This window comes from Notolabrus celidotus, chromosome 15 (assembly GCF_009762535.1).
Source record: "Notolabrus celidotus isolate fNotCel1 chromosome 15, fNotCel1.pri, whole genome shotgun sequence".
In the NCBI taxonomy this organism is placed as follows: domain Eukaryota; kingdom Metazoa; phylum Chordata; class Actinopteri; order Labriformes; family Labridae; genus Notolabrus; species Notolabrus celidotus.
Genome location: NC_048286.1, coordinates 32,442,923 through 32,460,218, shown reverse-complemented (window position 1 = coordinate 32,460,218; position 17,296 = coordinate 32,442,923).

Below are 17,296 nucleotides of genomic sequence, written 5' to 3'. Positions count from 1 at the left end.
TTTTTTGGGGATTCTGACACTTTGTGATCATTAAATAATCCCTGGGTCAAGTTGACCCAGGAACATTATTGCTGTCCCTAAGAAACAAACATAACAGGAGGGTTAAGTTCAAACTGATCTACTAGCAATCTGTTATTTGGATTTCTTTGAGGTGCTTGTTGTCGAATGTTAGACGTCAACAAAGTGAGAAAAAGTTTAAAATACAACTTTTGTAGTTTAAACCAGAGTTAGACTTTAGAATGAGCTGAAGGGAAGTTTAATGTCGTCTTAGTTTTGGCATCTGCTGTGGAATAAAGACAATCCCAAATCCGGTTAGAGGAAAATTTTACTGCTGAAGGCTTTCTCTTCTAAGTCTCTGGAGACAAAATTGAGATTCTCACTTCAGCCTCATTCAAGTTTCAAATTGTTCTCATCAGTTTCTCCTAAAATTCACTAGGAGAAATAGTTGAGACCATGACATGAGTCTTATTTGAGACTTAAATGAGAGATCTCATTAATGGCTAATTTTCTTCTCTTTTTTAAAATATATTTTTGGTCTTTTTGCCTTTATTTGACAGGACAGCTGATTAGAGACAGGAAATGTGGGGAGTAGTGAGCGGGGGAAGACATGCAGGAAATGGTAAACCAGCCGGGAATCAAACCGGCGACCCCTGCGACGAGGACTGTAGCCTCTGTATGTGGGGCGCTTAGACCGCTAGGCCACCAGAACCCAAGAGAATCCACCCCTTTAATTATAATAATGTGTCTAAATCTGGTCAGCCCTTTTGCGGCCCATATTTTAAATAAATGGTCGGTCATACCTGGAGATATGAAATCTCTATCTTTTGCAATTTCTCTCAAATCCACTAAATCTTTGTGAAGTTGTTTTGTTCCAAACAGACTTGTAAAGGAAGGACCATACTGTGAAGTCAAAGAAGAGATCATTTCACATCTAAATATCTGATCTTTCAAGTGGATCAAATGTTTTCATGAGAATTGTAAGTTTGTGGACAATTACATTGAAATCTTAATTTTGCAGGGCACTATAAATGTTGATGAAAAGATGAGCTCAGGCTCTTTCTTTGCTCCATCTGAGCTCAACTTGAGACACAAAAACTGAGTCTGACTAAGACTAAGACTAAGCTGAGACTTTTTACAACTTTTTTTCTGGAGGCAAGAATGAGAAACAGGAGACATAAGCTATAGTCTCATTTTGCTTTCAAACAGATCTTCATTGTTGTCTAGGAGACATAAATGAAACACTTTTGAGATCTCCTCTCTGAATTTATTTTCCTATGGACGTGTTTGATGGACGTGGAAGTAAAAATCTGAACAACAGTTTGTCTTTGCTGTTTGCAGACGCATGCAGCCAACAAGGTTTGGATTTTTGCATATATGCAACATTCAATCTGCTGATTCGGTGACTTGTTAACTTTAATCGTGTTTATGAAGTTACCGCCAATTTCTAACATTACTGCAGCCAAAATGAACGTCACTTTTAGATTGAGCTGTTAGCTGTTAATGTCTTTATTTGAATATCTGACTCATGATGGTCATGACAGGCGCTCAGGATATCTTTATAGAAACAGTCTTCTAGCTGGTCTGAATGCAAAGTTTTGAGGCATCATCTTTAAATCATCTTTACTAGTTTTTAACTTCAGTTTAGTTCTACGGGTAAAAACAAATCTTATACCCCTTTAAGACGACATCAGAGGTATTTTAAAGTCATAAAAATGTCGATCAGGAGCCATTCATTCAAACAAAAAGTGCTGAACAACAATGATTTTATCATTATACGTGTTTAACTCAAATTATTATGCTGGAATTGGATTAACCTCCGTGTTACTGAGAGTGTGAAGTGTGGGTCTGTGGCGCTCTGTGAGTGTGGGGACTGTGGAATAGAGCTGCAGGCCCAATGATGAGTGACACTCTGAATGTGCATTCCACTTGATTTGCTCTCTGCTTCAATTCACTGATGGTAGTCCTTTCATCCCATTAGCTCCAAATTCCTATAACGGGGTCTCTAAATGCATGGGCCCCAGAATCAGGGCCGGCTCCTGCTGGGAGGGCATATGGGGTGCTTTGTTGGCAGGAAGAGAGTGTGTGTGCAGGGTCCACCAATCACTGCCCTTGCCTGGGGAGTTAAACAAATTGATTGGCAGGCAAGTGGCGGCCAGTTCCAGACACTGTGGTCCCTATTCATCTCAACACAGAGCCCAAAGAGCTCTGCAGTGAGCCAGCTGAAAGGCCCGAGGAGTCATAAAAGGGGACTAGTTTATTCTTTAAACATACACTTCCACATTTTGTTACAACACACCACCACCGAGCCTGAAATCTTCAATCCACTCACCGTACAAAGCCGCTTCTGGAATTTAACATCAGCAGCGAACTGGGAGGAGGAGGATTGGGATTTGGCTCTACACTCTGGGTTAGAGCAGGAAGTGTGTTTATATGAAGTAACCTTAAAGGTGACATATCATGCAAAATGGACTTTTTAATGGTTCTCTACCTGAAATATGTTTCCCTGGCATGTCTACAAACCCCCCGAGAATGAAAAGAATCCATTCTGCCCCTGTTCTGATTTCTCCACCTTTCTGTAAATGTGTGTGAAACGAGCCGTTTCAGTTTTCAGTGTTTTTCATACGTCACAACGCCATCCAGTCTGTAACAGGAAGTCAGAGCTCGGAGCTTGTTCAGCCCATAGACTGTATAAAATACAACTCAACCCCTCCTCCGTTTTTCATTCCCTGCACACATGTGTGCTAACAAGGAGCTTAGGAGGGAGGCATGCTAGTTGTAGACTGTCTTAATAAACACAAAGGTTGGTTTTACTCCCCACGTCTGCAGATTTTAAGATCTAGTGGATGATTTTTATTTATCATGGATAAGTGCTAGCGCTAGTTAGCATAGCCACATAGCTACATGTTCGTAGCTGTAGTTGTGTACCAAGACACACGTCTACATACTGACAAATAAAACAACAAGAAACACTAAATCTGTGACCAATTGTTCAGAAAGGTCCTGCTGCAGGCGCCTCTCCGTCAGGATCAGATTCTGGATCAGATTCAGAGGGTTGAAGTAACGTGATCTCTGAGCAGCCGTGTATATTCAGCCAACATGTAAACATTAGATCAACGTGCTGGAGAGCCGAGGCACATCCACTTCCTGAGGAGGCGTGGTCAGAGAGAAAACAGAGTGTTCTGAGGAGGAATGAAGAAGAGGGTTTTTCAGGCAGACCAAAATCTGATTTCAAAGTGTTTTTTTGAGCATAAACTTTAAAGACTTGTTTTGGGGACCTCTTAGACCGATATATATTGATGAAAAAAGCGTGATATGTCACCTTTAATGTGGTCAGACAACAGAAACAGCTCCCTGTCTTATTTTCATTACAAACTTTTATCTATAGGTGTGCTACAGCATCTAGTGCAAGCTGCCCTCCACAACCACAATGCTTTAACGGATGTGTTTCCAAAAGATTTTAAGCATGCTGCAAGATATCACATGAAGAAAGAATGTGAAGTAACTTGTTTGTTACCCTAGACCATATATAAATAATATCCGTGACGCCACCCATCTGTTCCTGAGCGCTGTTTTGAAGCCAATCGGCGGCGGCAGCCATACTGGTTATGCATAACTCAACCAAGCTTAGTGTGAGGTAAAGAGGCGGGGTTTGAGACTCCTAGCCAACAGCTATATGTTCCTGCCTGTTAATCAAGTCAGTCACGTCCTTATTTGGGCAAAAACTTGTAATCTTAATATCTTCTGAGCCGTTGCATTAAAAAAAAATTCACCCCCTGTACAGTGTGTGCCGATAGAGAAATTAGCTACATAGAGCCAAGCCATTTTTTAAACCAGGCTGTAAACATGTTTATTAATGCTGCAAAGATCGTCTTCTTTGAATTGGTGTTTCTGCAAGTGGACGCTCAATGAACTGCAGTTCATAACACTTCCACATGGGCTTCATATTTTGAGACCGGAGGTTGCCGCTTGGTTTCTCCCTGCTAATCACCAAAGCCTGATAAAGGATGCTGCTCATTGAAATTAAAGGATGGTAATATGCTCACAGTGATCATAGCTTTGAGCTTGAAAGGTTTGTTATACACAAGTGCAAGTTTCTAAATGTATTCAACTCCTTCCAAAAGACAAAAACAATTATAGGGAAGTGATGTTTTTCTTGAGATGCTGATGACTTTGGTTAAAACGTTAGATCTCTGATTAACAGCCCCTGTTTCAGACTTCTCTGTTATAACAGCGTTTAGCTTGTATGTTAGGACCATAGGCTGTATAAATAATAGACATAGTATCCGTGACGTCACCCCCGTTTTAAGGCTAATCGTCGGCGGCAGCCATATTGGAAATGTTGAAAGCAACCTAACTTCTGTTGAGCGATTGTGACGTAAAGAGGCGGGCTTTGAGCCTCGTAGCCAACAGCTACAGTGTTCCCACCTGTCAATCAAGTCAGCTGTGCCTCTCATTATGGAAAACTCGTAATCTTAATAGCTCTGAAATTGACACGTTAGACAAAAATCCACCAATTATTTTATTATACCTCCAAAGGAACTGTCATCTTCCTTTGGGTGGCACAAACACACACACACACACACCCACACACACACGCGGCCTGCGCTGTGATTGCAGAACACAAACAGGCCTGATGGGAACACAGGCGGTCAGTGGTCATCTGTTGATGCCAAGGTGAATGGCCCAGTGCCCACACAGATTAAACTGGCCAGCAATTAGCCAGGGCCAGTCAGCCAGCAAGACACCATCACACACAGGCGACTACTAAAACCAGCCAACCAAGCACACACACACACACACACACACACACACACACACACACACACACACACACGCACACACACGCTGAAGCCCAGATGCCAGGCCCTAATCTCTGAATGATGGTTGTTCTGTCTTTTGTTGGACTGTTTATGATGCTCTGTGCTCTGGTTGTGCGTCTGACTGTGTACAGTTAGCCTTCACACACTCTCAGCTTCATGAAGCGTGACTTCTGACACTGAATCCTTCTCCTTTGCACTCTGTGGTTCAGTTTGCCAACATGCAGTGTTGTGGTTATGGTTATGGCCTTTATTGCTCTCGCTGTGTTGAAAAGGTTCGGACTCCTTCCAGCAGAAGTAGAAATAATCGTTTACCAGTTAAAAACAATACAGGAGATTTTCTTTTCTCATATTTGATCTTCAGACACAAAACAGAACTGATGTCTTTCAGAGTGAATGAAACATCACCAACAGTGGGCTGAAAGACTTTGAACATCCCACCTTAATCCACCATCAGCATTACACCTCGTAGTATTTAGCTAGTTGCAGTGGTGAGGAAAAACTTCCTTTAAAGGTGACATATCACGCTTTTTTCATCAATATATATTGGTCTAAGAGGTCCCCAAAACATGTCTTTAAAGTTTATGCTCAAAAAAACACTTTGAAATCAGATTTTGGTCTGCCTGAAAAGCCCTCTTCTTCAGTCCTCCTCAGAACAGTCTGTTTTCTCTCTGACCACGCCCCCTCAGGAAGTGGATGTGCCTCGGCTGTCCAGCACGTTGATCTAATGTTTACATGTTGGCTGAATATACACGGCTGCTCACAGACCCGCGTTACTTCAACCCTCTGAATCTGATCCAGAATCTGATCCTGACGGAGAGGCGCCTGCAGCAGGACCCGATCTTTGTGTTTATTAAGACAGCCTACAACTAGCATGCCTCCCTCCTAAGCTCCTTGTTAGCACACATGTGTGCAGGGAATGAAAAATGGAGGAGGGGTTGAGTTGTATTTTATACAGTCTATGGGCTGAACAAGCTCCGAGCTCTGACTTCGTGACAGACCGGATATTGTTGTGACGTATCAAAAACACGGAAGTCTGAAACGGCTGGTTTCAGCACACATTTACAGAAAGGTGGAGAAATCAAAACAATGGATTCTTTTCATTCTCGGGGGGTTTGTAGACAGGGACACATATTTCAGGTAGAGAACCATTAAAAAGTCCATTTTGCATGATATGTCACCTTTAACAGGCAGAAACCCTCTAGCAGGACCAGACTCATGTTAGACAGCCATCTGCCTCGACCAAGTTGGGTCTGGAGAGAGGGATAGGGGAGAATAAAAGATTTCTACACACTGTACCTTTAAGAATATATGAATTATGAATTCCATTAATAACAGAGATCGTGTTTAATTTGCAAATTAGAGTTAAGTGCTGACTTCACATCAAAGATTTAATTGTTGGTGGAATAGTTTTCTTCGTGTAGAATGTTTACAGATTGTTTAGTGGAAGTGGACTTTGGTGGGCTTCAGTGTGTGTGTGTGTGTGTGTGTGTGTGTGTGTGTGTGTGTGTGTGTGTGTAGGTGGACAGGCCCAGCTGCCCTCTACAAAGCACTGACCTGAGTGACATCGAGCACCAGTATGAGGCATATTATCCAGCTCATCAAACAGCCTCTCTGAATTACTCTTTACTCTTTCAATCCTCTTTGTATCTAATGTAATGTGCTCATTTCAAAGGGCTTGGCTGGGGGACGGAGAGGGAGGCAGGGGGGGTTTGGAGCGACAGAGAAAGAGGGAGAGAAAGGAGAAGGAGAGAAACAGCTTTTTATTATACACTGGATGGAGAAGAAGGCAGAAAGTTGCCCTCATGCTTTGTCCCAGAATGGAAATCATATTTGCTGCTCAGCCGGGGAGCCTTCTCCTTTGTTAGGCGTTAAAAGAATAGTTGAAAAGACAGAGCACGTCTTTGTGTGTGTATGAAGTGTGTCAGCATGCTCCTCATAGCGTCAGTTTTAAGAATGTGTTAACATGTGTCTATAGCTCTAGATTTAGAAATGTAACTTCATGTGACACGTATAGCTGGATTATTCTGTTTGCAGAAAAGTTATTAGAGATGATGCATCCTGCAGCAGAGGAGGCGTCGCTGCAGGAGAATCACTGTTTGTACATATCCTTGGCAGCTCAGTGACACTCAGTTCAAAGCTACGATGCTATTTAGCATGAGTGATTCTGGTCCACAGAGGATAAACCTTTGACACCTTCCATTCATTGTTATTAAAATATGTTCAATACACTGCAAAAACTCCAAATCTTACCAAGTGAAATTGTCTTTATTTTTAGTCTAAATGTCTTCTCCCACTTGATTTAAGATAAATTTACTTAACAAGTAACATTTGATCAAGATAGAGGGACTTGTTTTAAATACATCTTAAATATCTTGTTCAGTCAAACAATCTTGAAATGATCTTGTTTTGAGTTTCAATTTAGAAGAAACAAGGTTTATTTAACATTTCAGACATTTTTGAAGCTGAGATCTTATTTATAGAAGACGGATAATCTTGATTTAAGACAAACACTTTACTTGATTTAAGGAAATGACTTTTATTAATCTATCAGAAAACAGATCCATTTATAAAAGAAAGAAAGAAAGAAAGAAAGAAAGAAAGAAAGAAAGAAAGAAAGAAAGAAAGAAAGAAAGAAAGAAAGAAAGAAAGTAGGAAGGACAGCAGGAATAAAAGAATGAAACAAACAAACAAACAAAAAAAGAGAAAATAGGAAGGACAGCAGGAAAGAAGGAAAGAAAGAATGAAATACAGAAAGAAAGAAAGAAAGAAAGAAAGAAAGAAAGAAAGAAAGAAAGAAAGAAAGAAAGAAAGAAAGAAGGAAAGAAAGAATGAAAGAAAGAAAGAAGGAAAGAAGGAAAGAAGGAAGGAAGGAAATAAGGAAAGGGAAAGAAAGAAAGAAAGAAAGAAAGAGAAGTTGTTGTTTTTAAGGGTGGGTTTCAGTTTTCAGACTCTGTTTCTTTAAATCAGATAAAAATATTCCTCCTCAAACTCCATGCACACAATGAAACACCTCCTTTAGAGCAGAGCTGGCTTATCCTAAAAAACAACCTGACTGAATATTAGTATATCCAGCTCACTATGAGAAGACATTATATCTCAACATGAGACAATTCAACTTTAGATTAGATTAGATTAGAGAACTTTATTGATCCCCCTGTGGGGGGAAATTCATGTGCCACAAGGGTCACAAAATCAACAAACAATAAAAAATACAGTCACAAAACACAACAAATAAATAAACAAATAACACAGTCACACCATCTGAGGCATAATAAACAGCTATGGGTCAGATCCATGGCTACAAGTGCTCATTAAAAAATCTGACTGTTGCAGGAACAGAGAACCTTCTAAGACGTTCTGTGGAGCACTGCGGCATCACCAGTCGCTCACTGAAGGAGCTTCTCAGTCCATTAAAAACACCGTGCAGAGGATTACCTTTGAAGACCAGGACAGTTTTTAATTTTCTCCAAGGTAACCTCAAGAGAGTCAGGGGTAATCCCAATAACAGAACCAGCCTTTCTGATCAGCTTATTCATTCTTTTTCTATCACAGAGAAGTGCCGCCATAATACAACTCAAATTAAGGTGAATATATCTCAAATGAAGAAGTTGACATGAAATAAATTCGTGCAGACATTTTTTTTTGAGTGTAAAAATACTAATTGTTATCATTCTTGTCTTATTCTGAAACACTGAGCTTTAAAATACAGGTAAAATATTACTTAAAATAAGTTTTCACTGCTAATTTTAAGATCACAGTTTTCTAAATATTACATCTTATTTTAAGAAATCTTACCAAGCTAATTTTCACTTCTTCTAATGGCAGATTTTTGCTTATTTCAAGGTAAAAATACCTTGAAATAAGCTTTTTTCCAGTGTACTTGTCTGAAACATATTCTCAGATCATGCTTTGTAAAAGTCTTGTGATCTGTGTAACACGCTCTCAGCACGGGTCAGACGATTAGCACTTGCACATTACCCCGGTTCAGAGCCACCGACCGCTTGTATGACTCGTATTATCAAGCTGCACGCTGCAGATTGCAAACACGCTGCAGTGTTTGACAACACCTCTATATTTGACTACTGTCTGACAGTGTGTGGGAGCTCTGTGAGGGAAGACAAACAGCATCCAGCTGCATTCACAGCTTTCAAGGGCTCCTTTATCTTGCTCAAATGTTTGTCTGCCATTCATGATGCTTATGTAAGTTGGCCGGCCCTCAAGGGCTCCAGAAGAAATGCTAACAAGAATTTTATACACCATACCTGTCACTGATTGATGAGCTGCTCACACAAGCTACAGTCATTACCCCAAACCTAATCTGTCCTCCTCTCTTTAGGAAAGGATGTATGTCAGGGTACGACTGTGATCCAATATGAAGAGGCCTTCAAATCAATACAGTTATTTCGTCACACATTTAGGTACTAAAACAAAAATTCAATTATTTTCTCTTTCATTTTATATTACAAATTATTTTAATTTGCTTTATTTTGTTGATAAGTTAGGATGCTTGAACTGGCTGACACTAAGTGTTACATGTACAGGACAACATTTTTCTTTTCTTTCATTTTTTACATTTTCTTTTTTTTTTAGTTTTTCTGGACATTTCTGGAGTTTTATTCTGGAGCCTTATAAGCAGTGGTGGACCAAGTACACATCTTCATTACTGAAGTCACAGTATAGATCCTCCAGGTCAAACGTTACTCCAATACAAGTGAAAGTTGTTCCATCGACTTGAGTTGATACTTCAAAGTTTTCACAAAGCACGAGGTCAGCCAAGAATGCATGGGTGAACATTCTGTTTATCTAGAAAACATGATTTCATATCTAAAAAGTCTACCATGAAATATAAACTAAGTTACTACAAGCACAGACAAGTTTCAAATGTTCATCTGGAATCAAAGCAGTGTGTTAGCTCCAGACCTCCACATGCTCTCTCAGGTTAGATGCTGATGTTTTGTTTGTGTGGTAAACAGATCAGAGATTTACATCAATACAAACAATCATTCTTTATTTCAAAACCTCAAACGTGGGTTTAAAATATGGCCGTGACGCTCAGGTAGAGAATCATCATCCTTCTCAGTCATAGCCATCATCACCACGACTAAATGAACGACTGATCTGAAGAACGTTTGATCTACGCTCAACCGAGGTACGGCTACACCACTGAGACAAACCAAACACAAGGACACCAACAGTTAACGGTCTTTGGGATCTGATTTCAGAAAAAAAACTTTATCAGCTGACTTCAAAGCAAAAGCAGTGAGTAACTAGAGCACTGATGGAAATGTAGAGGAGTCAAAAGGATGAGATTTGTCTTTCAAATGGAGTAAAAGTAATAAGCTCCTCAAAAAATGATGCTCAAGTAAAGTACATATACTCAAAAAATGGTTCAACAGATTTATCATTGCGACCTCCTCCCCCCAAAATCCTGACAAAATCTGTTGCCTAGTCTAACCCACAATGCAACAAGACAGATACCAATTTGTCCAGAGATGTGTGTGCATTATGCAAGAACAGCTAATGTAACGACAACATCAGGACTGAGTTAAAGTGTTTTTTAAGCTCATATCCTTCTTACTTCAACGTCCCTTTGCCAATTTTCAAAGATGACAATCAGCCCAAAACAATACTGTGAGTGGCATCACTTAATAACATTGATCCCCCTATACAAATATATGTGAGGGATAATGTTTGGTTAGCAGGTCATTATGGGGAATAGAATCACGGCTGAAGGGATAGAAACAGAGGGGATTTTATTTCCCATACCTGTTAACCATACAATTTCCTACGTATTACCCGGCTACTAATTTAAAACACAAACACGTTGATCAAAGATCATTTTATTGATTTAAAGTATTTATATTCACAGTTTTTAGAAAATAGTCCCAGTGATTCCTCGTCAGTGATCGTTCCATGGTGATGGATTCTTATCTGCCTGTTGCGGTGGATTGAACATGAAATGGTCCTCATTCAGCTCTCCTTCTTCTCTGAGCTCTGAGGTTCACACACCTTTAAAAATAAACTAATGTCACAACTTTGAACCCTGAATCTGACGGTTTCCCCTCACCTTACGGTCTGTGTTGTCAACACACAGAAGCTAAATGTGTCTGAACTCTTTTCTGTGGATTGATTTGACGTGCTGTGTGATCAGTTTTCCTCTGGTGTCGCTCGTGTTAGTGAAAGTTAATAACCGTCAAGGGGTTGTAACCAATCAGTGCGAGTTCATCTTCATTCAGCCTGAAGCGTAGCGGATGAGACTTGTTGAAGTGATCATCGATGGACCTGACCAGCATTAACTTCTCATTACCACCTCGTCTCTTTTGTTGCATCTGAAGAAGAGTGAAAAGAAAAGCAGAGAGCCGACCCAGCCTTTATTTTATATTAGTGTGACCGGCTCAGAGAGCGCCGTGCAAACACTCAGCAGAACTTTGAACTCAGTGGTTTGAAGGTCAGAACCTGGTCAGACCATGTGAGGACCAAGAGGGGCCCTACGGGTTCAAGTGGATCCTCCGAAAGTGACCGGGGACAATGGGCCATGGAAACACACACACACACACACACACGGCCACACATACTTAAACTCCTTTTATCCATAAACAGAGGTGAAGTGTCATTGCAGATGTTTTGTGTTGTGTCCAGCGACCCATTAGGACACCAGGGCAGAAACTTGATGCTTGGCCAGTCTTGAAGTGATTAGCAGGCTGACTTATATCGTCCCTTTTTATTAAGGTTGGGACCTTATTAACAAACACTGCAGTTTGTCAGTGACCAATCACAAAGCAGACAAATACTAGCATCATTTTGGATGTGTATCTAAAACCTTAAAGGTGACATATCATGCAAAACTGACTTTTTAATGGTTCTCTACCTGAAATATGTGTCCCTGTCTACGAACCCCACGAGAATGAAAAGAATCCATTCTGCCCCTGTTCTGATTTCTACACCTTTCTGTAAATGTGTGTGAAACCAGCCGTTTCAGTTTTCAGTGTTTTTCATACGTCACAACAATATCCGGTCTGTAACAGGAAGTCAGAGCTCGGAGCTTGTTCAGCCCATAGACTGTATAAAATACAACTCAACCCCTCCTCCGTTTTTCATTCCCTGCACACATGTGTGCTAACAAGGAGCTTAGGAGGGAGGCATGCTAGTTGTAGGCTGTCTTAATAAACACAAAGGTCGGTTTGACTCCCCACGTCTGCAGATTTGAAGATCAAGTGGATGATTTTTATTTATCATGGATAAGTGCTAGTGCTAGTTAGCATAGCCACATAGCTACATGTTCATAGCTGTAGCTGTGTACCAAGACACAAGTCAACATACTGACAAATAAAACAACAAGAAACACTAAATCTGTGACCAATCCTTCAGAAAGGTCCCGCTGCCTTTCTGGTAGAGGTCGGTTTTACTCCCCACGTCTGCAGATTTTGAAGATCTAGTGGATGATTTTTATTTATCATGGAAAAGTGCTAGCGCTAGTTAGCATAGCCTAATAGCTACATGTTCGTAGCTGTGTACCAAGACACACGTCTACATACTGACAAATAAAACAACAAGAAACACTAAATCTGTGACCAATCCTTCAGAAAGGTCCTGCTACAGGCGCCTCTCCATCAGGATCAGATTCTGGATCAGATTCAGAGGGTTGAAGTAACGTGATCTCTGAGCAGCTGTGTATATTCAGCCAACATGTAAACATTAGATCAACGTGCTGGACAGCCGAGGCACACCCACTTCCTGAGGGGGCGTGGTCAGAGAGAAAACAGAGTGTTCTGATGAGGACTGAAGAAGAGGGTTTTTCAGGCAGACCAAAATCTGATTTCAAAGTGTTTTTTTGAGCATAAACTTTAAAGACATGTTTTGGGGACCTCTTAGACCAATATATATTGATGAAAAAAGTGTGATATGTCACCTTTAAAAAAACCTATTTACAGCAAAACCGTGATCTGATCTTCTGAACCTATCCCAGTAGTTTTGATACCTGAACCTACCAACATACTGAACGTTGTCAGCCCTCCAAGAAACCAATCTGACCCTGGGGCTGTTTTCTACATACTGCGTTTGAAGGTAGTCTGTAGTATGACTGTTCTGTTGGATCTGGTCTGCAGGATGCTGGGTCAGGTGTTGCTGGATTTCTGGTTTCAGAAAGCGGAAGTAAACAACGGCCAAGCTGATAGAGAAACTGCTTCTTTAGCATCACTCATGATTTATATGGAATTAATAATCTTCACAGCACCTAAAAACTGAAAAATACTTATAATCTAATCTTTTGATACACACATAAATACTCTGCTCACTAAGGTCCAATCCTGCATTGGTTTAACATCGTAACAAATCCTCCTTCACACACTCTGCTAAACAGCTTCTGGTTAAAATGACAGTTCTCCCAATTCTCAACTACGGTGACATAGCCTACAGGTCTGCCTCAGTATCTGAGCACCATACGCTGTCTCCCCATCCTTCCCGGCATGGCCCATATTTGTACAAATATAAAAGATGCCAATAGATTTGAGGCTATTTGAAACAGTAAAGCAACAGACCAGTGATGGAGACACTCTAAATGTCTTTATTAGATGTTATCAGCCTGTCAATGATTGGCGACGTCCTGGCACATGTAGACGTTTGAGACACATGGTGGACGGGTGAAGTGGTTGTAGCTTTGAATATTTATGATCTCGTAGGTTCCCAGCAAGTCAAAAGCAAATACTGATAAGTAGCTCAGGTACGCTGGCATCCTGCCACTGCTCTGACATGCAAACTGAGATGTTGTCATTTTTTTATTTTTTTATTTACATGTAGAAATTCTGGGTCTCACGATAAACTAATGTGAAAACTTTCTTGTGTCAAAGGTTTCTGGATATGTCTCTGATCACGATCTTTGGACAATGTTTTTTATCTGCGCAGAAATTCAATTCAATATTTTTTTTCAAGCGGTCGTGACTCGGCTGTGCTGGTGTACCCAAGAGAGAGAGAGAGAGAGAGAGAGAGAGAGAGAGAGAGAGAGAGAGAGAGAGAGAGAGAGAGAGAGAGAGAGAGAGAGAGAGACAGAGATAAATACTGACCCTACTGGATGTAAGCTGCATGTGTGCATTTACAAATAATACTAATGCTGATAAATATTCCATCCATCCATCCATCCATCCATTTTCTTCCGCTTATCCGGGGTCGGGTCGCGGGGGTAGCAGTCCAAGCAAATTGACCCAGACATCCATCTCCCCAGCAACACTTTCCAGCTCCTCCTGGGGAATCCCGAGGTGATCCCAGACCAGGCGGGAGATATAATCCCTCCACCGTGTTCTGGGTCTACCCCGGGCCTTCTCCCAGTTGGACGTGTCCGGAACACCTCTAAAGGGAGGCGTCCAGGAGGCATCCTTATCAGATGCCCGAACCACCTCAGCTGACTCCTTTCAACACGAAGGAGCAGCGGCTCTACTCCGAGCTCCCTCCGGATGTCCGAGCTCCTGACCCTCTCTCTAAGGCTGAGCCCAGACACCCTTCGGAGGAAATGACCCACAGCTCAGGACCATAGGTGAGGGTTGGAACGTAGACCGACTGGTAAATTGAAAGCTTTACCTTCCGGCTCAGCTCCCTCTTCACCACAATGGTCCGATACAACGCCCGCATAACTGCTGACGCTGTACCAATCCACGCTGTGGATCTCACGCTCCATTTTACCCCCACTCACGAACAAGACCCCGAGATACTTAAACTCCCCTACTGGGAGCATATTCTATCTATCAATCAGCCAATCCATCTTTTTTTATACAGTGCCAAATCACAACACATGTTCTCCTCAGACTCTTTCCAAACAGAGCCGGTCTAGACCGTACTCTATGTTCTATTATTAACAAAGACCCAACATCAAGACAGGATAAGATCCAGTCCCATTTTACAGACAGGACTCAGTCTGATCTCATCTTAATCCACCATGAGCAGAGCACTTTGCAGCATTTAGCAAGTTACAGTGGCAAGGACAAACTTCCTTTAACAGGCAGAAACCTCCAGCAGGACCAGACGCAGATTCACCTAACTTCAGCGTAAACTCGGAGTATTTTTAAGATGAATATGTAGAAAGAGCTCACAAGTCAGGGTGGTGGCTTGGCAGAGAGATCAGGACCACAGGGGACAGTCCAGTGTTTTTATCATCTTTACTATGCAGCTTTTTTAGCTTTAAACTCGTCAAACAGGCCTTTTCATGTACCAACTTATCAGAGAGAAAGAAAACTGACCTCAACAAGCCTTGAAACAGGGTACCTTGAAACAGATGATAATCATAGGCCACCATGTTCTTCTGCCAAAGAATCAGTTGTTGACAACCAGGAGGGTGTTCGAGAATGACTGTGAAGTGTGCACAGATTGTGTCTGATCTCATCTTAATCCACCATGAGCAGAGCACTTTGCAGCATTTAGCAAGTTAAAGTGGCAAGGACAAACTTCCTTTAACAGGCAGAAACCTCCAGCAGGACCAGACTCATGTTAGACACACATCTGCTGAGACTGAGTTGGGCTCTATCTATCCATCGATCCATCCTGGTCTCCTAGAAACTAAATTGGTCTGTCTCCAAACATTGCTGTTAGGTTACAAAGGTAATGGGTAATATGGTGTTCAGACTAAGATCCTTGATGCTGTTCTCATAGGATGTTTAGTGTTTGAGCGGCGCTGTCACTGCTTTCATTCAAAGAGGCCACTTCACCACACAAGTGTCCTGACCTGACCCCTCGCTGTCTCTCAATAAGAAAAGATGGATGGCATTATCAGCAGCAGCAGCAGCAGATCAGCAGCTTTGTGATGCAGGGCAGAAGGATATCCAAAGCGAGAGAGCAGTAAGTTAGATATCACGTATATGTCTGAATGCATGCACAGCAGTAATCCTAATTGGAGGGACAGATGAGTGGATGCATGTCTGGATATGAAGTGAACGTTGTAGAAGCAGATGCAGCCTGCAGCCTATGTGAGTTGAGGCCCTCTCTTGCTGCAGTTGACGTCTTGCTCATAAAGACCTTCCCCCTTTAGGTCACTTCAGTCGCCTGCCATGTTTTGTCTCATAACCCATCCCCCGTTCACCCATCATTTAAGTGATAGCTCTTTTGTGTGTGTGTGAGCGAGTGTTTGAATATGTTTTTAGTCCTTTAACTGGAGGAGCAATGTTCACAGACTGAAAGAGATGAATTAGAGAGGATTGTTATTGTCTTAATTTAAGTGACTCTGAGCATTTCAAATGTGTTAGTGAGGTAAACATATAAATGATAATAATAATAATAATAATAATAATAATAATAATAATAATAATAATAATAATAAATAGATGAAAAGACAGTAATACAAATATTTTAGATGATGACAATAGAATTATTATTATAAATAAATTCATTATTGTTATAAATACTAATACTACCAATAATAATAATGATACAATTCAATTATTATTAATAATAATATTAAGAAGAAGAAGAAGAAGAAGAAGAAGAAGAAAGTTAAAATCAACAATAATAATAATAATACATAAAAAACAATAAATAACAAAAATTTGAAAATACATGACTACTTCTACTACTACTGCCAATAGCAATAATAATAATAATAATAATAATAAAAATAAAAGAAGTAATAGTATTTTAAATGATGATAATATAATTATTATTATAAATAGATTACTTATTGTAATAAATACTAATACTACTAATATTTAATAATAATCAAAATAATGATGATAATAATAATAATAATAATAATAATAATAATAATAAGAAGAAGAAGAAAGATAAAAACAACCATAATAATAATAATACATAAAAACAATAAATAACAAAATTAAAATACATTAATACTACTACTACTAATACTACCAATAGCAATAATAATAATAATAATAATAATAATAAGAAGAAGAAGAAGAAGAAGAAGAAGAAGAAGAAGAAGAAAGATTAAAATAACAATAATAACAATAATAATAACAATAAGAAGAAGAAGAAGAAGAAGAAGAAGAAGAAGAAGAAGAAGAAGAAGAAAGATTAAAATAACAATAGTAATACATGAAATCACAAAAATTAAAAATACATTACTAATACTAATACTACTGCTACTACTACTACAACTACTAATAATGATAATAATAACAATCATAATAATAATAATACAAAAACAGAAAATAACAAAAATTAAAAATACATTGCTTTTACTCCTCCTAATACTAATTGTAATAATAATATTAACAACGGTAAAAAGTAATACATGGTAAAATGATCACCTTCATTATCTTCAACATCCTCATCATCATCATCATCATCATCATAACTACTAATATTTTTTTTACCTGTGGGTCTTATATGTCATAGCTAGCTTAAAGCGACAGTGATGAGATAACTTTTTGTTTTATTTTGAAAAGCCAGCTGACTTTATTTTTGTAATTATTTGAATGTTACCTCATTGATCTCCAATAAACCAGGAGCAGGTGAGCTCCATGCTCTTGCAGACAAAC